Here is a 23893-nt window from a genome sequence, read left to right as displayed (position 1 = left end):
GTTGAGCTCACCTGATGAGTCGCCTAAGCAATTAGTCAATTGACAGGATTGAGCAACAATTATTTTAATAGTCCAGCAATTCTTTCAATATTTTTTTAAGCAGAAAGGCCACATATTTGCTGGTTCTAACTTCTGTTTGGCGAAGATTTGCTTCACAAATTGGATTTATGCGCTCATGTGTTAGTTAATTGAACATCTCTAGGTTCTGAATAGTCAGTCAGACGAAAGACCAAAAAAAGTTTGGGAAATTGTGACTGGCATTTCTACTGTAATTATTTTCTGGCATTTTATACATGAAATGAATCAATAGTTAAAACAATTGCTAGCTGTAGCCTTAGTTCACAGAGAACAAGACAATATAATGATGTCAGAGAGAAGATTTTTGGTAAGAAATCATTATATACTGTATATTCAGAGTTTTGACTTGAAGCTAGAAAATGTGCTCAGTAGAGTGCAGACCTCCGCTAAGGCCAATGTCAAACAACATAAACCAAACATCAGAGGAAAAAAATTCAAATTCATAGTAAATGATCTGTATCCCCAAAATTAAATGGCTTCTTCCATGTCCTGTGCCCCATCCCTCCACCAAGTTTGGTGCAAATCAGTTCAGTAATCTTTTTGTAATCCTGCTGACAAACAAACAAACCAACAAACAAACAGACATGGGTGATCACACAATCTCCTATAAGAAGAGATGTTCATTTATTATTCTGCTGTTATAGCAAACATTAAAAAGAGACAGCTAACGCTAGCTAGACACCCATCTTTCAATAGAGACCTAAAGTGAAACCAGAAATTATGGATTTTGTTCCAGAGATAAGAAAACTTCAAAAATCCCATTTACATTTGTAAGTAGGCCTACAGTAATAACTAAAAATCCAACCCAACAGTCTGTTGTGTTGCTCGCTTCATATGTTTAGATACGGAAAAAAAAGGCCTATCATTTTTTGGCGACCTTGAAAGAACACCTTTTCCCATAAACCGTAGACTTTCATCGGCTAAATGTCACTGCTCAGCCAGTCCATGAAGCAGAAAGGAGAAGACTGAAAACTGTAGATGTTTTTATAAACCAGAGATGACAAAGAGACTTCACAAACACAACACTGAACGTATAGATTCCTCCCAAAATGTTGAATGTGCTAAAGAGACAGGCAGCTTCAATTATTAATGGGACATAACCGTTGCTTGCTGAAATGCGAAAAACACTCAACAACACTCAAACAATCAATCATAGGAAATGCCCATCCAGAAGCTTAAAGTTTAGACACTTTTGCCATGAATGTCCAAAAACCATTTTTTCCTCCTTCGAAAAATGGAAAAGTATTCACAATAGACCCAGTATCGTCACCGTTTGTACTTCCTTTACAAAAAAAGTGAGAATTCATATTTCAGTTCCACTTTAAGGGAAGGAAGAAATTAGACTGGAAAAGTAAGAGGTAAAAGTGATAAAAGAGGTGTAAAACAGCAGCAGTAGGAGAATGAGCAGGGATCGAGGACGAGAGCGATAGTAATCGAAGACGGGAAGAATGATGAGAAAGACTGTAACTGAAGACCTGAGGATTGAATCTGTCAGTCAGTTTCCTAATGCCTCCACTGCAGTGGTTCACTGAGGGAAAAACGGTACGACTGACAGCAATTAGCCAACTCATTTCACAGAACTGATACTTTGCATAAGCATCAGAAGAGGAGGTACAGAGCAATGGAGGAAATGTTCCTCATTACTCAGCTATCCTCAGGGTATATTCCCCTTTGTTGTCACTAACGCTTTAATCAGTTAAACACTCATATTTAATTTGAGATTGGAATACTTCAATGTTTTATCATCTTCTTCTGGTTCAAGAGAAGTTCAGTGTTTTTTTATATGTATGTGTGTTTTGGTCTGGATAAACATGTCTGTGTGTTTGTTTTACTTTTTGCATATGTGTGTGTGCACTATACTATTGGATGTGAATGCCAGAAGGGACTGAAGGGACTTGTAAGTCATCAAAACAACTCATTCAAACAATGATGCCTCACAATGGCACTCTTGTAACCTTCTTACTATATATGTCAAATTATTACCCACCATGCAAAACACAGAAACACATATACACAAAGACACAAATTAAGTTTTATCTCCTCTGTGTGTGTTTTCATCTGGAGTTTGTTTTATCCATGTGTTTAGTTGTTTGAACTTGAATTTAAAATCTTAAAGGACAGAGGCTGCAAATTAGCTTCATCTAGATGCCCCACTACATGTTAGATCTGTTGCATCGCATGTAACAATGTTAAAAACACTAATATTCATGTCATTTAGAACAAAACTTTCAATGTGGTTTCAGTGTAAGATTTCCGATGCAGATAAATTGTGTCAGCCATGAATTAGAAAGCATCCCAAATCTCAGTAAACCTACTACGCTCCTGTAAAGTATGCAAGTCCAGAAGCAGCAAAAGTCACTAATATGTTATCTAGTTAAAAGTACAACTGAATAATTATGTAATATAATATATGAATGGTTAAAAACTACTTTTCTGTCTTTGTTTCCATGGCTTTTAAGAATAGCAAAAGTAAGGAACAACCATGAGACAGGAGTGTTAAAAGCTTCTTTAATCCGTAATTTTCTATTAAGAATTGGTCACACGACTTTTTGTACGTCAGAGGGGTTGCTCGTAGTGATGGACTCACATTATTACTTGACTCTGCCATCTCCCTTAGCTCTACATAAGGTTTCATTGCCTGTCAGAGCTCATTGTTTTTGGTTTTACGGCCCACAACTTTAGTGTTTGGTTCAGTCTCACTGCTCTCATCAAGCAGTTGTTTTCAGAAAAAGCTCCATAATCCATAGTACACTACCCTGCACCATGATTTTTCTCAGGAATTGGTAAAGACCAAAACAGAACTAAAAGGAGAATTAGTGCCCGACTAAAAGTAGCTACATTTGCCAGGTAGCCAGAAACAACTCCAAATGAAAGCCAGTGTTGTTCTGTGTCTGCTGGTTGTGTTTATTTTCTAACAAGTTTGCTGTATCACCTTTAAAGAGTAACCTTACACCAGGCTGAAAAGCAGTGTTTTGCTCTCCTCTCTGGTTGAAAGTTTCACCTCTGACCAAACCTTGTGCACTGATAGGTGTGTTTGGTTGATGTCAGAAGTCTGTACTGTTGAACCTGTAACTACACCCCACCAGTGATGTGAAGTTGTGTCCTGAAGTATGAAGTATACCTGTACATCACTGCAGGAAGGAGAAAAGTTGAAGTAGTGGAGGTCAACAAACATCTGATTTTCATGGGCTGTCAAGCTACTCTTTAAGGTTACAATTTGTCAGTGTTGTGTTTACAGCTTGTCGTGCTGTCCCAAACGGTCTGCAAATTCATTATTGATAAGAGTAGAGCAAAACAAAACTATGCGACACCATCCACATTCAGTGATAACTGAATGTGATATAGAGGTGAAGCCTCTCTCACTTAGAAGATTCCATCAGATAGTACAACATTCATCACATCTTCTGTAAGTGAGATCCCAGCATGAAGTTGCTGACAGTAAAATACAGTGTCTCTCGGAAAAATATAAAAGTGGATTTGTTTACCAAACCATCTTCTAAAGCATACAGTGCTTAGTGCCCAAGAGTACTGAAGTGGGCATGTTACTCTGGAACACAGATTATGAAATGACTTATCCAGGTCTTCCTCCTTTTCCCTCCATTTTAAATACAATTTTAAATACAGAATTTAGAACATCTTCAGAAATAAATGCAAATTAACCAATTCTGTATAATCAGAATATTTAATAAAATGTCCAAAGTTAATCCTTTTGATGAATTTAGATGAGTTCCTGAAACAAAATAAAAAAATTTAAAAAAAAAGACTAACCTTTGCTTTTTTTTAGTGTGCACATGATCTGAATTAACCAATGAATGATGGTCATACTGCATACAAAGGGGCTGATTGTTTCCAGTTACTTTTCCACAATGGCCAAGACAAGAGAGCTGTCTGAGAGCAAAGATATGCTATTATCAAAAAACATAATTCCAAACGCTACAAGGCAATCGACAAAGATCTTGAAATCCCTGTTTCAACAGTTAGTTACGTCATCAAGAAGTTTCACAGTCATAAAACTGTAAAGATGCTTCCAGGACATGATGCTAAGAAGAAACTCAATGAGAGAGGTCTGCGAAGGTTAATGCAGATTTTGGAAAAAACACTGAAAAAAATCAAAGAGCTTCAGGCTGACATGAAGCAATCTGGAGTGGAAGGCCAAGGCCAAGGAGGACAACACTGTTGAAAGAAAGGCGCAAAAAGGCAAGACTAATGTTTGCAAAAACTTTTATAGATACAAGCCACAGTCTTTCTGGGATAATGCTCTCTGGACAGATGAAACCACAGTTGAGCTCTTTGGGAATGCAGTGCATCAGTTTGTTTATAGGCAACAAAATGAAGCCCATAAGGAACAGAACACCCTACCATCAGTAAAATATGGTGGAGGTTCTATCATGCTATGGGGCTGCTTTGCTGTCTGTAGCTCTGGAAGTATCAAAGGAATGATGAAATCAGAAGATTACCAGGGCATTTGGAGCGAAATGTGTTACCCAGTGTAAGAAAACCAGGTTTGAGGCAAGGGTCTTGGGTCTTTCAGCAGGAGAACGGCACAAATCACACATCCAGCAGCACAAAAGAACGGTTGAAAAGGAAAACATGGACTGTTTTAAACTGGCCAGCAATGAGTCCTGACCTAAATCCCATTGAAAACCTTTGGAGAAATCTGAAAATCTGCCATTGCAATAAGGACTACTGCAAACTTAAAAGAGCCTGAACACATAGCAATGGAAGAGTCGCAGAAACTACCAGCAGACAGTTGCAAAAGGTTCTAGATTGCTACAAGAAACATTTAGAGGCTGCCATTGTTGCCAAAGGTTCTGCAACCAAATACTAGTAAAGGGTGCCAATGATTGTGCTTTTTGTTTGTATTATTTTACTGTTATGCAAGTTTGTTGTTATTTTGATTATACAAACTTGGTTAATTTGCATTTATTTCTAAGAATATCCTAAATGCTACGCTTAAAATTCAGGGATACCAATAATTTCAACCAGGACTGTACATGTTTTGAATAAACCTGTGAACTTACTGTACCATTAGTAACAAAGCTCATGTGCTTACTAACTCACAGCAAGCTCACTAGTCAGAAAGCTTTTTCCCCGTTCACTAACTATTTGTTCAGTAAAATGATGTACAGTTCTGAGAACAAAATGCCAGGGGTAGAACAGCCCAGTGAAGAGAAAACTTATCACGGCTAACTAGCGCTAGCATGTTCCCAGACTGTTACCCTCTTAACTGTCAGTTACTGTAGTTTACTAACTAAATCTGGAAGTAGTCTATGTGTCACCAAACCTTTAGCACCACTTAGAGAGTCAAAGTCATTACATCACATCTGGGCTATAGGTTCTGTTTATTCCATAGGCTATTCTAAAACATTCAACATCCACTACAGCTTTTGCCATATTGAAAGCTATGCAATTTATAACAAATTTAAATTATTACTTTTTGAACACAGAAAAAATTATTTCTCAAAAAAAATTGATGAAAGAAAAATTCTTGGTGCGTTAACAACCGAACCATCAAGTTTGCAAACTCACAGTAATCTATGTCACCTAGCTTCTTCGGTAAGACGAGTGGATGAATTTCACAGTGTCACTTTCTGGTGTGACTGTACCTTAATACCTGTACAAAAACAACCAAAAAACAACCTAACAAAGAAATGTGTATCTACAGGCCAAAGCCAGGTTGATTAGGTCAGAATCATTTTTAACATTCTAAAAACAACAAAGTGAACTCTGGCTGCTGAATATGTTCAAGGAAATGTTTCACAGCAGACATTTTGACTTGTCATACTGTAGGAGGAAAAGCACAGTTCTTGCTAATACCAATAGTTAATATGGCTCAGTGCCATATTAACATATTGGAATGTCACGGGGAGCCATTATGCACAATACCAATCATTAATATCTACATGTGTGCCTTTCTGCTATAACTTTATGTGTATGTATATATATATATATATATATATATATATATAAACTGTCTACTGAAATAGCGCTCCTTAACACACAGTTAAGGTTATGCAAGAGTTGGGTTAAATCAAACAATGATGATTCAAATGGGAAACAAACAGCAGTCTCGTGTCAAAGTCCTGTGGATGGATGGGTCCACAAAAAGACCCATCCATCCACCCCAACTTCCTCCCGATGCAGACTTTGTTGCTCTTTATACTGCGTCTACTGACATTCTCCTTTTTTTACACAGGAGGACAGTCTCAATGTTTGATATAAAGTTACATTTCAGTTTTACCTTCCCTTGCGTGAGGGTTTCTGAGTCAGAATATGCCAGGGTCCCTACAGTAAATGTGTATTTTTCCATCTGCAAACAATAGTGTAAGCCAGTTACGTTAACATATACATTTATATACTGAGGAATTCAGTATGGGATTGGAGATCCAAAAAGCATTACCTTGTAGCTTACCAGCCATGAGCATAAAGTGGCCATCTACAAGATTACTCAGTAAATTCAGAGCAATTAGTAATGTCAAGCCACTTGTAAATGCTATAAAGTGTGCTGGCTAGCTTTTGAATCGAAGCAGTGGGTCAATGTACCTTAGGGTTATGAAGTAGTTGGTGTAATTTGTCATATTTTCTAGCTTTTTACACTGTTGCCACTTTTGTGAATGTGAACCATGACAGTTCTTTTGCAGTTGGAATATGTGTCCTTGGTTAAAAAAAATATTTAAAAGCTTGAACAGGATATGAGTTAAACCACTACTGTATGGTACTGTATGAAAGGCTCATTCTGTGTGGCTCTAAATTCAGTGCTATGCACTAAGTTTAAAATCGTCATGAGTGACACATTCTAAACACTCTAAATACACACCCGAAAGTTACCCTCGGAGGGAATCGGTAGTTTTTGGGTTTTTTTCCAAACATTCCACTGCATTTGTACAAAAAAAAAAAAAAATGGGTTTTAAATTTTCATCCCAGAGGCACAGCAACACCAAGCTGTCAGATATTGGCAGTGCCTTTAACACTGTCATGGTTTTATTATCTGTGGTTAAACAATGAACATTTTGATGATGTAAGTGGGTGAGGGTTTCATCGGTCCCAGCTGCTGTACACTGTAATGAAAAATTAACTTTCTAAACACACAAATACACAAAACCTTTTCTTGCCATCCTTATAAGGACAATTCAGTTCCTAGATGCAATGTGATATAAAGGAGAACATACGTCAAGTATCATCCAATGTTCTGCAACCTTTAAGCAGCTTTAATGGGACTCACATCATTAAGTCCAATTTGTTCTAAAGGCAGAGAGAAAAGGGACATTCATACAATAGATGATAAGACTACTCTCTAGGATTTAATAATTAACAACTATGTAGGTGCATTAGGGAGGATAATTTTTAGATGATATCAGATGTTTTTGTGTATCTATAGTGTGTGTGTGTGTGTGTGTGTGTGTGTGTGTGTGTGTGTGTGTGTGTGTGTGTGTGTGTGTGTGTGTGTGTGTGTGTGTGTGTGTGTGTGTGTGTGTGAGATGAAAGAGCACACGCACAACCACAGATTTTCTCTTGCAAATGTATTTTGGCACAATTTGGAGTAAATTATGCAGTCCATAGAGCTGCCTTGTCATTTTAGTAGCTCTCTCAATTAACCATGTCGTTAACGCAGATTACCTTCAGGGTAGTATAACACAAAAGTCACTTTTATGTTTGTTGTATTAAACACACAGCGTCAGTAGCTCTTTGACTGTTAATGGTGGATTCCATCTTGTTAAAGTTCCCATAATCCACTGACACAGGTAATTTCATTTATGTTGCCTAAGTAGACCTCTACTCAAGACTCAGTGGGCATGCACTGAGTGTGCTTGTTAGTTTGCACCTGTTGGTGCAGAACAATTTGTTATCAGTGTTATTGGTTCATACATTTAATCATCAAGTAATTTCCTTCATAACTCCATCTAATTTTAACCTGACTAGAGGTCTAATTAGCTGAAATTGTAGCTGGGCAGTGCCTGTAATTGTCAGTTATTACATGGCTAACTGCACACTTAAGTCTTCCCTTCTACATTGAAAAATATGATATACACTCACTGAGTAATTTATTAGGAACACCATACAAATACTGCATAGAACCTCACTTTGCTCTCAAAATAGTCTCAGTTCTTCGTGACCTGGATTCCACAAGGTGTTGGAAAAATTCCTTTGAGATTCTGGTCCATGTTGACATGATTGCACCACATCATATCTGCAGATTTGTCAGCTGCACATTTGTGCTGCCAATCTCTCGTTCTAACAAATCCCAAAGATGTTTTAATCTGATCCAGATCTGGAGACTGGGGAGGGTGCTGAAGTCCACTGAACTCACTGTCATCTTCAAGAAACCAGTTTGAGTTGTCTTTTGCCATTAGAAGATGGGAAATTGTGGACATAAAGGGATGCACATGGTCAGCAACAATACTCAATACTTGAAGCATCCAAACCCTGATTTATTGGTTCTAAGGGGCCCAGAGTGTGGCAAGAAAACATTCCCTACACCATTATACCACCACCACCAGCCTGGACTGTTAACACAGGGCAGGTTGGGTCCATGGATTCATGCTATTGGCACCAAATTCTGACCCTAACATGTCCTGTAAATGCATGACTTTTTGCAGATGTAGAGGTGTTCCTAATAAAGTGTTCATTGAGTGCATGAGACACTACACTGTACAGCATCTTGGTTATTCTGAATCAAACACCTCAGTGACACTTCATAAGGTACAATATCAATTCTCAACGCTCCAACACTACAAGAGCAACGGAAAACTTTAAATGGTTTGTGAAGCTGGAGCCGGCAGCAAGTTATCTTAGCATACCATAAAGACTGGCAACAAGGGGAAACAGCCAGCCCAACTATGTCCAAAAGTAACAAAATCCACCTACCAACAAAACTAGTCAACATGTTATCTCTTTTGTTTAGGTGGTTTACTAATAGCTGAAACATTATATAGGCCACCACAGACCCATTGTATGAAGCATATCCCATCATACTATACACCTCCAAATGCCCTCAGATCAAAGTCAGATGATCAATCAGCTGGCTCTATCTTGCATGCTCTATCATATCCTGCTAGATGTCTCTCTCATCACTAAAACCACTGTTTGACATGAGGTAAGATGAGAAGGGAGGAGTGGTTGTGGGAAATGAGGTAAGAGGTGACAATGGTGAGTAAAGCAATGATAGACCTCCTTTACACCACACATTAACCTGCACCATAGATGACTGGGGTGTAATTGGTTAGAACAAAAAAGCCATGCAGATATAAATGCACCCAAGCTGCATTGTAGATTCAATAGTACGTTTCCCCAGTCTGATCCCTAAAATTAAAAGTAAACTGCCACCATCAAACATACCGGGCATCAAAATACTTTAATTCCTGCAAAGACTAAGAATCTGTGTCTCAGTTAAGGCAGAGGAGGTGCAATTTCCTGTCATAGCTCTACATTGTGATTTAGGCTGTTATACCAGCTGTGTTTTAACATATAAATCTAGCTTAGTGTAGCTTTAATGTCAATTGTAGATGAGCTCTAGCTCAGTCATATTGTATAAGAGATGCATGTTAGCAGCAGGTGGATAGGAGGCTGGAGAGGAGAGAAAGATGGATGGAGAAACATGATAGATTGATGCAACGGATTCAGGGTAAATGCGAGTGAGTCGAGGAAATGCGAGAGAGGGAGGGAACGAGTGGGAAAGCTGGTGGCTAATGGTGAGAAAACATTTTACTGGCAGGCAGCAGAAAAGTGCAGTCAAGTGTTGGAAGGAAAAGATGGTGAATGAAGAGGACAAGGAGATGTGTGATAAGGGAAGGGAGAATATATGACGATTAAAGATAACAGATATAATTATGGATATTCGACAGATAAGAAGAGACAAAAAAGGGACAGAAGGAAAAAAAGTGAAAGCCAGAAACTGAGTTGAAAAAGATAAGGTGAGAGAAAGAGAGAGATAGAGAGCATGAACAAGAAGAGGGTTGGGCAGAGGAGAAAATGGGAATATCAAGCACTGAAGAAGAAATAGATGAATGAAGAATAAATTTGGAGGAAGAGTGGATGACAGGATGATGCGGTACGAAGGAGGATATAATGGAAGAAAAAAAGAATAAGGAAATATGTGGGGAGATGAGGTGGATTAGACAGTTAAAAAAGTAGAGGTGAAATACTGAGCTGATTTAAAGCTGATGGATCCCATCCATAGCTTCAACACCTACACACTCTTTCACTCGTCTTCCTTCACACACACACACACACACACACACACGTTCTCACGTCACACAAAGGGGACGGAGAAATTAAGTGAAGCAGTTTCTAGCCCACGGAGCCCATTTTATCTTCTATAGAACATCAGTCCACACACAACAGGCCACGGGGAATAAATGTCGGTGAGCAAGTGTGTGTGTGTGTGTGTGTCGTCTTTTTCCATGTCTGCAAGTGTTTATGTAGCACTGTCTGTGCCTAGAGAGAAAGATGACGATAATCCTCCAACTGTATCACCTGTGACACCTGACATAAAATTATGCAGAGTGACAAATAATTGTTAGTTGGAAAGTTGTAAAATGTTTTTAAATCCTTATTTCAATAATGGAGTAAACTAATATTTTAAGTTAGTAAAATGACAGGTATACTGTACAATAAGCCTGGGATTTATATTAGGAGTGTTTCAGTAAATGTACCTTCAGCAATGAAAGTGCAGCCATATATTCACCGGGTGAGTCTCTTTATTCGATGACAGCAGAAAACAGATGTTTGGGTGAATGCTGGCCAGGTGTTAAAATTCCTAAGAACCTGTGTAAAGCTGTGGATAGTGGACTTTACATTTATAAATATACATGGGTAAAGAAAATGTGAAAGAAAATCAGAGTCAGCTCTGTAAAGATGGAAAATCTACTGGCATCACTCTTCATAAAGAGCTCTGATCACCAGCCACATGACTGATGACTCCATATGTGCTGAGAGCCACAGATCAGTGTGTGGGATTGTGAAATTCCAATTCATGGCCAAAGGGGCCAACAGACATGCTAAACGCTCTGTCTTCATTGTGTCGCTGCAGTGCCAAAGGGCCAAAACCTTTCACCCACATAATATATATCTGGACACACAAACACAAGGTAAGCATCTCACCTTTCAAGAGCAACCATTTATTTCAATTACATGTCCAGTTTTTCAATTCATCCTCCCTCTCTCTCACACACACACACACCCGTCAGGTTGCCATATACTGTGGGGCTGGATCTATTGCCCTCTTCCATGTAGTGCTGACTTATATTTAATGGTTCAGTGCTGTGATCTGCTATAGAAAAAAAATGAAACATTTGATTGTGGGCAACATTAATGACTGATAATTAATGATTAAATCTTTATAAAATACAAAGTCTACATTTTTTCTGGAGTTCAGCTTATTACGCATTTGGAATGGGCTATTTTAACATGGCAACCAAAGTAAATTAGGTATTCCCATTGTAAATAAAACAGTACTGTCACTCAAAAGTTGTTTTTTAAAAATTGGCAATAATACTTTTAACCCACAAAACAGTTAAGTTAAATAGTTATAAATTCTTAGAATTAAATCTATTCTTTCTCATTTAAAAAAAACAAAATATTTGAAAAAAAAATAATGCATAAACTTGTCTTTTCAAAAGTTTAATACTTGACCTGCTCCGGGCTCTTCCAGTTGAAAATCTCTGAACTTTTCAGAAAGGCGCTGGTGTCGTCACTGTAGCCGCTTCACAGGCAACCAATCAGATGGGGCAGGAATCGTCACCCAGGTAACCAAGCAAATGGAGAAGCGTGTTCCGCTCTGTCTATCGCGAGCTGTAGAATTTTTGCGGACAGAAACTATCACAACAAAGACAGAAAAGCCCGTTTTTGGGAGCAGATCGGCCAGACACTGAATGTTGCTGGCGAGTGTTGTGCTTTTATCACCGTACTTGATATTAGCTGTGCAGTCAAGCTTCTGTTAATGTTAACATTAAGTTAGCTACCTAGCTAATGTCACACATTGTCAAGATAGTGTCGTCATAGCCCACGCGCAGCACTTTTTTTTTGATGGAGCGCGGGGTTGGCGCGCTCCCCAGCACCCTGCCAGCGCTTTTGCTGCCAGAGAAAAACACTGTAGTCAGTAAAGGCTTAAAAACTTAATCATGTTCGGAGTGTTGAGTGATTGGTTTTTTTTTTGGGGTTTTTTTTTTTTTAGGTTTTTTATTTCTACTTTTAAAATTGATGGAATACAAAAGTAGTAACAGAGTCATTTTTCAAATGTCTATTTGCTGAAGGGTTGTATTTACTTGTTTTTATATTTTAAAAAAAAGGGATGCCCAAACTCTTCCATAAAACTATATCGTTTTACTAATGTCCAGTTGGCATGTTGTACAAAGAGAACAGCAGTGAAAAACACAAGCTGAAAATAAAACACTCAGAGTGGCACAGTACTTGGTGTGCAGAGCTTACATTGCTCACCTCCTTCACTGCGATCTGTCAGTTTGAAGCGATTTTATCCTAAAAAGTCATGTGGTCAAAGGTCAGAAACCTTTGCATCCTGCAGAGACCCAGAGAGAGAGAGGGGGGTGAAGAGAGAGAATAGAGAGGATGGACAGAATGAGGAGAAAAGAAACCTGAGTAACTGAGCAAGTAAGAGAAGAAGAGTTGCAGAGATACTTCCTGTAGAGCTGACCTGCTGATGTTTATCCCTTGGGGATGGTGACTCTGTTTTTCTGTGTTCTCTTTGTACTTCATTCACAAAGACAGAAGGACAGACATGTAGCACTTTGCTGAAAAGATAGTGGCAGCAAAGCATTGTTAAAACACCAGCAATTTTAACCACTGTAATGCAAAAAATGTAAATGTTTCATTTCACAGAAAGCACAAAATGAACAGAGAGCAACATCTCTTAACAACATTAAAACTCACCTCTCATATTGCTTGTCTTCTGGAAAACAATTTTTACAAAAAGCAGCTCTTTTTCTACTCCTTTATTTATGAAAAGACATTCTGTTACAAATTTTTAAACATGCTGAGATTAAAGGATTTATTAACACAGAAGCGTATGGGGATTAAAAATGAACCTTCTAATTATATCAGAGTCCAAAACCTCATTTTCATCACTTCTAACATCCAATCAATTCTTAATTTTTTTAATACAAACTATAGGCACAAAGCTGCAGGATATCCTTGACTTAAGATTAATTAACAAACAAAGGCATTTGTTTATAAAGTTATCTGTGGTTCTTTCATGTGCTTTATTGCGCTGCCAACATTCTAATTAAACAGTCAGTAATAACCCATACAATAATCAATAAACTATAAACAGTACACAATATGTATACTGTAGAACTCAATAGAAATTTTTAGCACATGCTCCATTGATAGTGGTTTTTAATGGTAGTTTTCATTCACATTTTGACTCATAATTGTTTTACCAACCAACCCATTTAAACTTAACTCTTCAAGACTGGGACTGAAGCACTACATCATCTCACTGATTATAAGTTTTAGTCTGACATGTGCACAATAAAAGTCCAAGAAGAGAGTTATTAAATCTATATTATTTTTGGTCAAAAGTGCTGCATGAAATGCAGATGTTATTGTGCATTGTGTTACAGTAAAATAAGTTGTCCAAAAAGCCTTAGAAAAAAAATATTGGACACTAAATATTAATGTGTGTTATAATACAGTTGCTGCCCAGTGTCACTGTGGACTCTTGCGTCTTCATGGTTGATATTTATGCAACATTTCACTAGTCATAATGTGATGTGAATGTAGAATTACTTATTATATTTCTTGGTATCAGGTGGAAATGTTCTCATATTTATGACTAAGTCTTAAACTGTAGTTTGTATGAAAACTAGAAATCAAGTTTTGCCTTTGTAGATCTAATGCATTTTGGTTTCACACAACTCATTACAAATAAAAGAGAGGTAAGGCATTCATTAGACAGAATTGGTGACCAGTCATCTTACATCATCGGCACCAGAGGGACCCACAGGGAAAAAAAAAAATTCAAATTAATCTTGTGACTGGCAAAAACGTTCTACATTTCAATGCACTTGACGGCTTATATTCTTCTTTTAGTAAACCTTCTCATGCAGGAATAGGTCACAGCACAACACCGCTATTTTAACCAATATTCAATTCAATTTGATTCATGCTGTTCATTAAAGGAATACCAATTTTGCTAAGAATGCGACTGACTTGGGTATCACATCCAAACACCACCACCACCAAGCTACACAACCACCCCATGAATGGCAGGTTCTGTACAGGCCTGAACTAGGTCTGTCTCACTGTGTGGATTTGGCACCCAGTATTTCCCACCCATTAAGTGTCAAAGAATATATATAACTTCTGTAATTATTTGAATCTGGTACACCTCTAATGTAACTGGTGGATTAAAATCATGTAAAATTTATGAAGAGAGGGATAATTCAGCAATGCCAACAAATTGGGATTGCAATCCAATGTATGATGGTAATCCATTGTAATGATGAAACACTGGCTTAACAAGCTAATCAGACCAATGATCTGTCAATCCAACAAGTCCCCAAATCAATTAGACTGCTATATAACAACATCACCTGACTTCTTCCTTTGCTCCTGTCAGAATTGCTTGAGTCCCTATAGGACTCTGTCACTTGAACGTATACATGTCGTTTTGGGGCATTTGCTGAAAAGCTTAATTCTGTCTCACACAAGTTTAGACGTTGCTAAACAATCAAACCTAACCGTGGGTCATAATAAACTACGTGAACACATGGCCTATGGGTTCTTTTTTATGGGATGACAGTCTCTGTCAGAGAATCAAAGAATATGCCCAGGATGTAACAGTATTCATATCTGGAGCTTTTTCTGTCTGATGAAACACCCTGCAACAGTTAAAAAGCTGACGTTTGAACCAGGATATAAAGATGATGTCGAAAAAAACAACATGGGAGCAATTAACAGTTATTAATAACATTTCTGGAAGCTGAAGGCAACAGGTTTATAATTTTAAGGATCTTTAGTTCTCTTAAATAAAAATTAACATCCAGCCAGATACAAATACTGTATACAACAGTGATCTCGACGAAATGGAGAAATTAGAAATGTATTGTATACACTAACTAATAAAAAAATAAAAAAGGTACAATAGACTAAAAAGACTAACATAGTAAATACTTTAAGGCACAGTCTGATTAGTGTACTACGCTGTTCATGCCAGGGCCAGAGTTCAAAGGATATAAAAAAAAAAAATAATTGACAGTTTCTGCCTGAGGCAAATACAGCATGTGGGTGGATTTACACTTTTATTGCTCTAACACTGGAAAGAGCAGTAAAGAAAATTTTTTCTACTCTTACATGTTCTTCATTGAAGGTGCTCAGTAGATGACAGGAGGGAAGAGCCAGGACAAATGTAACACTTTTCAGATAAACGACGAATTTCATTTTTAGAACAAAGGGTCTAAGAATGATGCACACTTGGATGATTTTTCAGACCTATGTAGATCAGTCCATTAACACACTGCATTTCCTTAAATTCCTGATTCAAATCACATTGAGTCATTTACAGTTAAATATAATTTATTTAAAGATGAGGTCAACCAATCACATCCAATCTCACCTTTACATTCATGAGCGCTGCATAACCTTCCTCCTTTTCATCACCACCAACCTAACGCTCAGATTTGTCACCCGTCCACAGGTAAGAAGCCTAACTTATTTTAACTTGTAAGTTATTGTAATATCAACATTCATATTACTATAAATGCAAAAAGTGCTGAGAGTAACCAAACAGCGCTCACTAATAAATCATGATAATTATAACTTATTAACTTAAGTTAATCAGCCAAATGATACACAGAGTGTAAAATACATAGGATATGTTTCCATGAGGAAAACATCAGCCTCTAAAGACAATAAAAGGTCAGGAAAAAAATAGTCTTATTATATATTATATTATTGACATGATGGTTAATGTCAAAAACAACTGAACAGATTGAACAGTGGAAGATTAAAGTACACAAGATTAGCCGTGACAAGGCATAGGATTTTATAGCATTAGAACAGCATAACTGTTAAAAAAAAAAAATGTAACAGTATAAAATTGTAAAAATAGCACATTTCATTTGCTGTATTACTAACAAATTATCTTATTTATTGTCATAGTTATGGCAGATAAAGTACTCTGCGCCCTCATTACATTCCTCATGGGACCAGTGATGACAAGAAACACTGCACCCACATTCCCCCATGGCAAAGATGAGCTGAATGTCTCCCTACACATGAGACATTCCTCATCCTGGGAAAATGTAGGTGCAATATTTAATGAGAGTTGAGCCTTTTCTTTGGACCTTTGGATGACTTCTGGTCCCTTTACCCTTGCTCCTCCACTAAAGCCAACCTTTACGGGAGTGTTGGTGAGGATCGCTGTTGATGTACAACATTCATTATGAGAATAATGGTTGCCAACATTTATTTAAATTTACAGGCAGAGTTATCTTGCTTTTGTATGATTACACTTATGTGCACTGAATTCCACATTGTTTTCCACCATTAAAATCAAAAAATGAGAACGAAAAAGACAAGGCAAAAATCATACTCTACTCACTTCTTTTTGCCTCTTCTCTTGATATCCTTTCTAGGGCCAGCCTTTAGAAAGGAACAAACGACTTCCGGACTGAACTCGTGGAAAAAAGAAGTGGAGTTTACGCAGGTTGTGTCCCCCTGGGTGCCTGGAGTGGGTCCACTTGCAGGCTCCCCTGGGACCTTGAGCAGACCTGAACAGAAAGCTGGCTGGGCAGGGATGGCGGACTCTGAAAAGCTGCCCCTGATTGAACCACTGAGGTGCTCTGCATGGAGCCCTCCCTCAGACAGGCTGTAGCTGGGTTGGTGTCCGAAGGACTTTGGTGCGGGACCATCTACACATGGTACCGGTGAGAGAGCGGGATGGTCTCGGACCAATGCAGGTGAGAGTCGGTCTGCCTAACAATATCTGTGTTTAAGGGTCAGATGCCAGCGCACTCGACACCACTGTCTAGCGAGTGGTGGGGTGCAGTGGGGTGGGAAAGATAGGAGGACTGTGCATGTGACTTGGACTCCAGGAGGAGCAGCACCTTCGACACCAGGGTCACATGGGTGTGTCTGATGAAGTGCGGAAGAAAAGCAACAAGGTCTGCTTTCTCCATACACCCTGAGCCACTGGCAGAACCAGCAGATCCGACAGGACCATCCCTCCTGGAACGAAGTATGGGGAAAACAGTTGCTTTGTACATTCCCAATGAACACAATGGTGACTAATGTCCCCCTCTCCCCAGAGGTAACTGCACCGATCTGGCACTGCCCCTTGGTGGTAATTCATTATTTGGGGACTTGTAAAGTCGTGGTACCTGAAAATGAGTAATGAATTTTGATGAGCTTTGATGAATGTGTGTGGATGTGTGTGTAGTTATGCGAGTATATAGTGTATATAGATTTAATCGTTTCATTATCTGTATGTATATCATGAAATGCAAGGTTTGCATTTTGTTGTTTTTAAATTTTGTACACTGGTGATTTTGTCTAATGTATTTTTAAAACCACTGAATTACTGTAGCGTTTTAGTTTTAATGAAATTTCAACTGTCTCATCCATATTGCAAATGTCCTTCACTTTAAACTTGTAGTGGGCAAGGACTGCCTGCAATTTATTAAAAAAGGGGTCAGATTTGTTTGATTGAAGCTGGTGGAATGGGACAGGCTGGTGGCTTGAAGTCAGGAAAATGGACAGGGAAGGAGGTGAGCCTATCCTTTCCTGCCACCTGGGTTGTATCCCGTGAAGTGGGGTACTTGCAGTTAAAACTTGTAGTTTTAGCACATTAGTTTTTAATGTGAGTGAGTGCTGTAAGTGAGCTGCGTGGTAAATTGATGTGTGAGCAGGCTAACTTGTAGGAAGTTCGATTAATTAGCAATGATTTTTAGATATACACTAATGTTCAAAAGTTTTAGAACGGCTTGATTTTTAACAGTTATTTAAATGTACATAATTCAATGTCAGTGTTTCTGAAATTAAACCATAGAACAATTGGAGATTATAAAAACAAAGCTTCAGAACAAGTTTTTCCCAACACTGTTGTAGAAGTTCCCATGAATGTGTTGCACTTGCATGTTGCTTTGCTTTCACCTTCTGTCCAGTTAATCCCAAACCAGCTCCCTGGGTTTTAAATCTGGAGACTGTGCTGTTCTTCCATCGTCTAGTTCTTTTTTTCTAATGGTTTGGGTCATTATCTTACTGTAGGATTAACCCCTGACCAACCAGTCTGTTTTCCTTGTTACTTGCCTTTATCTCACTATTCTGATAGCAATATACAGTACTACTTCCTGCAGTACAATACTGTCCTAATGATGCATCAGGATGTAGTAACAGTTTGTTCCAACACTGCGTTTGTACAGAGAGGGTTTGTAATTAATCAACATAAGTTAGGGCACCTATAGGAATTGTTTGCATAAACCTTCAAGGCTTCATTTACATCCAATGCTGCAAGAAAGCTGTAAATAAACGAAATTCTTAATCCCTGAAAAAGGCCTATTTTCTATTAAATTTACATGATTTCAGTTATGTTGACCTAAATTTTTTTTTTTTTTTTTTCCCTTAAACACCTTGGGCAGTGTACCGCCAACCTTTGTACCATTGGAGGTTATTCACTGGACTTTTAACTGCTGAAATTTCAATTTAAACTGGAAAAACAGGGGTATTCTAAAACTTTTGAAGGGTGGGTGTATGTATTTAAATGTATATATTTGTATTTATATTTTTACATGTATGAATTTATGAAATGTTGTGAATTTCTGATGTCAGCAATGAATTCATGTGGTGGTGTAGTCTAGCCTACATTTTTTTTTGTTCTGTTTTTTTACTACACTGACCTCCTTGGGACTGTTAATGTATGCCTGTATCCTGTTCTCCTGGTCCACCATGAAGACTTTGTTAGGTCCTGTACCCTGTGGTCTAACTTGCAGAATACTCATCTCTGCTGCCCTCCTGCAGTATATCTATATAAAGCCATGTGCCTTTGCTGCACATCTGCGGTTTCTCCAAGAAACATCAAAAACCCTGTCATAGACCTCAAGATCAACACACACAGTGACCGCATTAGCGGTGGGGTGAAAATTGCTTGTTACTGTAGAGGGACAACGACTGCTGACAGTTAATCCAGACTTGCTTCTTTACTGAAAACCTCTGACATGGCAAACTTCAGGGTGTGTTAAAGTACTAAATCTGTCAAACGATAAGGACTAATACAAATGGAACAGCAGTGGAAGCAACCAAGCAGGCAAAGGTGGTGCTCAGGCACAGGGACATCGTGGGCTGGTTGCAGGAAGGAAGAACTGGTCTTGGGGCCACTACACCAGCTTGGAACGAGGCTATTCTGTCTCAGAGACAAAGGCTCATGATGCAGGTGATACGTCGGTGGGAGGAGGCAGCAAAGTTTTAAAAAATAAAAAATTTAAAAAAAACGTGGCCAGTGGTTCTGGATGAAGAGAAAGGATGCCACCTGGGCCCACAATTGAGTAGCTGGCATCTAGGGGGTGAGCCCAGCATGCTGGAATTCACTTTTGAACCCTCTGGAGGGGTCGTGGGCCTATCGGTGAAACACAGGGACAAGAGGGCGCCCACTTGATAACCCAAAGATACCATCACTCAATTGATGGGGCGGGTAGGGCAGCAGGGTAGTCTAGTAATTGGATGGTTCCTAATTTGATCCCCGGCTCCTCCAGAGTCCATGTCGAAATGGACTTGAGCAAAATGCCGAACCCCTAATCGCTACTGAGCGGTTTGGCACCTTGCACCATGGCAGCCTCCACCACCAGTGTATAAAGACAGTGTGAATGTGTTGTAAAGGGCTTTGAGTAGTCAGGGGTCTAGGAAAGCACTATAAATGCAGTCCATGTACTATTCCATTTACTCCACCATGCCATAGCGTCTACGCAGCATGTCTCACTTGTGCAATTAAGGAATATTAACATCTAGTCCTACACAACAGATCTAACTTGTAAGCTACTTTAGCTAGCTGCTCATAATGCACTAACAGGATGGTAATAGCTAGGAAATACAACAATTAGCAAGCAAACAAGATTATGTTATGTTAAAACAAAATGCTGCTATAAAACACTGAATCATATGAGCAAAAGTAGCAATTAGTTGGTTTTTAGGATATGGACCGTAATTATTACCCTTTTTTGTATAGCTTGTGACTTAATCCTTTGCTAATGCCCACCCCTCTGTTGTTAGCAGCTGCTAGTCCGTCAAGCTGTCGGTGCTATTATGGCACCCACACTGTCACTAACTGCACTCCCTGAAGACATACAATTGAAAATCTAATTTCAGAGAGAGGCAGACAGAAGGGTCAACAGTGTGCATTTGAGGGATATATCTAGGATATCAAGATGACTAAACAGCAAAAACATGTTAAGAAGATAAAGATAGAAAGCCTCCAGATTCCAACGTAAAAGTGAACCACCATATCACCTGGCAATCGAGACAGACTATAAAATTAAGGAGCAAGACTGTTCCTATAAAGGCAGGGTAGGTCTTTATTCACCGTTTAAATCATTAAAAAGCAAAAACAGCATGTGTACAAATTCAAAATACCTTCAGTAGCTAGCATAGCATAGACTTGCAAGTTAATGATTGATGTGCCTTACTCTGCTAATGTTAGCTCCACAGGTCTCTACAGAAGCCAATGGAAACAAAGTACATGTGTGACTGTCGTCAAACTCCAACACCCTGGTTTAGGCACATCTCCTGACAGGAGAGTCATTCAGAGCTGGGATGACAGAAGCTATGGTCTTTCAGAAATAAAGTGCCCTGAGCAAAATTGCTTCACAGGTTGTCAATTCTTCTGTAAAAACAGTGGTGGCACCTGCAATCTCAAAAGTAATCATGAGTGCTACTACCACATTATTGGACAGATGGGGATAAGGGATGTAATAGTTTGACTTTTTTGTGAAGTATAACAATGACTTTCACCTTGAGCACATTCATTTGATGCTGAAATGTGGAAAAACAAAAACAAAACTAGACTGGTTCTTTTTTGAGTATTTCCTACTAGCCCTGTGCACTTAGATCACTGTCACAATAAACAAGACAAATCCATTTCAGTGACCATGGCGCCCTCTGTATTGTTATCCTCTGGTGAATCTGTCGCTGTCTTCCCTGTAATTTCTGTGGAAATGCCTTGTAGATCACACCTGACACTTTAAAAGTGACATGGTGTTTTATATCTATTCAATGATGCGTTACACATCTCATGCCCCAGGTGCAATGTTTAACCATGACTAGCATGAAATCCACAAAACCAGCCTGAAAATTATGAAAATCTGAAATGAGAGTCTATGGAGCACAGGCATATAGTTGTCTGACCCTGGTCGAAGCTGGCCGACGCAACACTATGTTGGCTAGTCTGCATTCAAGAGGCAGAACGTAGTGAACAGTCAATTGTCCAATACATAAAGGTACAGAAACTGGTTAACTCAATTTAATGCAGCCATTATATACATTTTTCTGACAGAAATGATTTTAATATGTCATAGCAAGAAAAGAGGTGTAAGTAAGTTTAAAGATGGCTGCATACCAATTAGGTGTCCCAGTTCCCAGGCCTTGCTACTGTGTATGCTTGCTAACTGCTACATCTCTAAGCATTTTTACTAAACTGAACATGCTTGAAGGTCATTTAAGAGAGATCCCCTACAGATCTACACTGATCGCATACATGGCCTCTCTGGAATCCAGTTGATAGAAATCCATTGTAACAACAGAGAACTTTAATCCCTGTGAGCTGCTTTGTTCCTTCACCAAAACAGAGTTTGGAGTTCCCTGGAGGTCTACTTTAAAATCCAATTTCACACCTACAGCCACAGAGGATCAATGTACAAACCAAATGGCCTCAGCACACAGTGTGCTGTGATGCAGAGAAGATCCACCCAAAAATAAAATTCAAAATTACGTCACTTTTTCTTCAAAAAAAGGTGTAGAACTACTCTCTTTGCCAATTGCATCGTCTTGTTTCTTGTCGTCTTAAACTTGTTCTCTGTCAAGACTGTTCTTATGAACCCAGTAGTTAAATGGGACTAGTGGACTCAAGATTGTTATCCAGGTCTTTCTAGCAAAAGAGAGTACTAGTCTCAACTGGACTGGTTAAATCGAGGTCATAGAAAGTAAACCAATATCAGTTCAATTCCACTTTGGGGTGGATTTCTCTTTTCATAGTCTCAGAGGTCCCAAGAGCTCATCTTGAAACCCAGTTCATCAGCCCTGCAGCAATCACAGTGGTGCAACTAGCTCTGCTGAGACCGAAAATGAAGTCAACACACCATTTCTATGGAAAACACTAAGTGGCTCAGAAGGTAAAGCTTTTTTCTTTTAACTTCTAACTGGCTGTCTTGAAGAGCAATTGCTCATAAGCATTTCTGACAGTATTAATTAGACATGGTGTTATAAACTGAAGGGGTAAAGCATTGCACCAGTCAATCACAGGTATTTTACACTTAAAACAGTGGAAATCCGTGTTTAAAAGTGACAGCAAGTCTACATTCTTACATATGGAAAACAAAGGTTTAATAGCTGAGTTTATAACAACAACAATGAACCTCCAAGTCCAAACTATAAGTGAAAATCAGAAGGGATACTGTGAATTCAGTCTTGTGCTAGGATCCAGACTTATCACAACAAACTGTACTACATATACTGTACGTATTTAAGACTGACAGTTGCAGAGAACACACTAATGTTAAGAATAATGAGAACTTGAGTAGTTTGTTACTCAAAAACTAAATGTCTTGTAGTTGAGGTGTTTTATCTTTGTTTTGTGTGTGTTTAAAAAGGGGTATTATTTTAAGCGCTATCAAACCATAGTGAAATGTATGATGAGTTTGTTCATGTCAAAAGCCTATTGTCCTCAAGTTTTTAGCAGTTTGATATAAAAATAGAACTTTTAGTTATCACAATTCAGATTTGGTGCAACAGGCAGAGCAAGCTTAATTAGTGGCCCTTTTTGTAGAATCAGTGTTGAAGTAAAAGGATTACAGTTCAGTAACATGAAAGCAGTCCAAACAGGTAAATAAACCCCACAGGGTAAAGCAGGAAGCAGGCCATAGACTGGCAGCAAGTTCAAAACACAGCTTGCAGGAACCAGGCAGGTTCATGTATCAGGAACTAGAAACTTACAGGAGAAATGGCTGAAAACCTCAGGTCATGAAGCAACAGACAATCTGGTAAACATGAGTGCACCGTAATTGGGTTTTATATACAGGGGTTAAATGAGCCAATGAGGGACAGGTGTGCAGGTGACTAGCAGGGAAGGAAAATTAAAGAGGGGAGATTGGTTCACAGATGAGGAATAGCAAGGTCTGGAAAGTTTCACAATGAATGAAAGAAAGGAAGGGAGACTGAAGCTAAATAGGGAGAATGGGCAGAAAGGCTTTATCTGCATGTGTATATCCATGTGCTGATCACAAGTTCAAAGCAAAGGAGGCAGCTACCTGTTATATTTTAGGTGTCACCACTATTAATTTCCCATGTCTTCTGATGAAAAGACAATGATCTGCAAACTAACATGAAAATGTTATGTTTGTACAGGTGTAAATAAGCTTGCTTTTGGTGTTCAGTGTACGTACACACAAATGTAAATCTCCCCCTTTCTGTATGTGTGTTACCTGCAGGCTGGCTGTTGTGGTTATGATTGCTAATGAACTGCAACAATCAGTACTGACAAGACAAACCCGTAGACTACACAAATACACACACAATAAGGCACTATGTTATTTGAGTTAACAACACACCTTCACATCAGTTAAACAGCCTAACGCATTCCTCCATTAGCTCATCCAGC

General features: G+C 38.7%; 1 long non-coding RNA gene across 5 annotated transcripts; it reads right to left on the bottom strand.

Moving 5' to 3' along the window:
• Positions 1-11181: 11181 nt before the first annotated feature.
• LOC120795564 lies at positions 11182-23270 on the bottom strand. 5 transcript variants are annotated; one of them, XR_005708251.1, is made up of 5 exons: positions 23230-23270; positions 12728-12824; positions 12505-12592; positions 11710-11892; positions 11182-11344 (listed from the first exon to the last, which is right to left on the bottom strand). It is a non-coding gene; the product is annotated as an uncharacterized LOC120795564 (long non-coding RNA). The 5 variants fall into 5 exon arrangements; XR_005708252.1 differs by having other exon boundaries at positions 11710-11868; XR_005708250.1 differs by having other exon boundaries at positions 12514-12592.
• Between the last annotated feature and the right edge of the window lie 623 nt (positions 23271-23893).

This window comes from Xiphias gladius, chromosome 10 (genome assembly GCF_016859285.1).
Source record: "Xiphias gladius isolate SHS-SW01 ecotype Sanya breed wild chromosome 10, ASM1685928v1, whole genome shotgun sequence".
NCBI classification, from domain to species: domain Eukaryota; kingdom Metazoa; phylum Chordata; class Actinopteri; order Istiophoriformes; family Xiphiidae; genus Xiphias; species Xiphias gladius.
The sequence above is the reverse complement of the archived record's forward strand: the minus strand, read 5'-3'. Positions and strand labels throughout refer to the sequence as shown.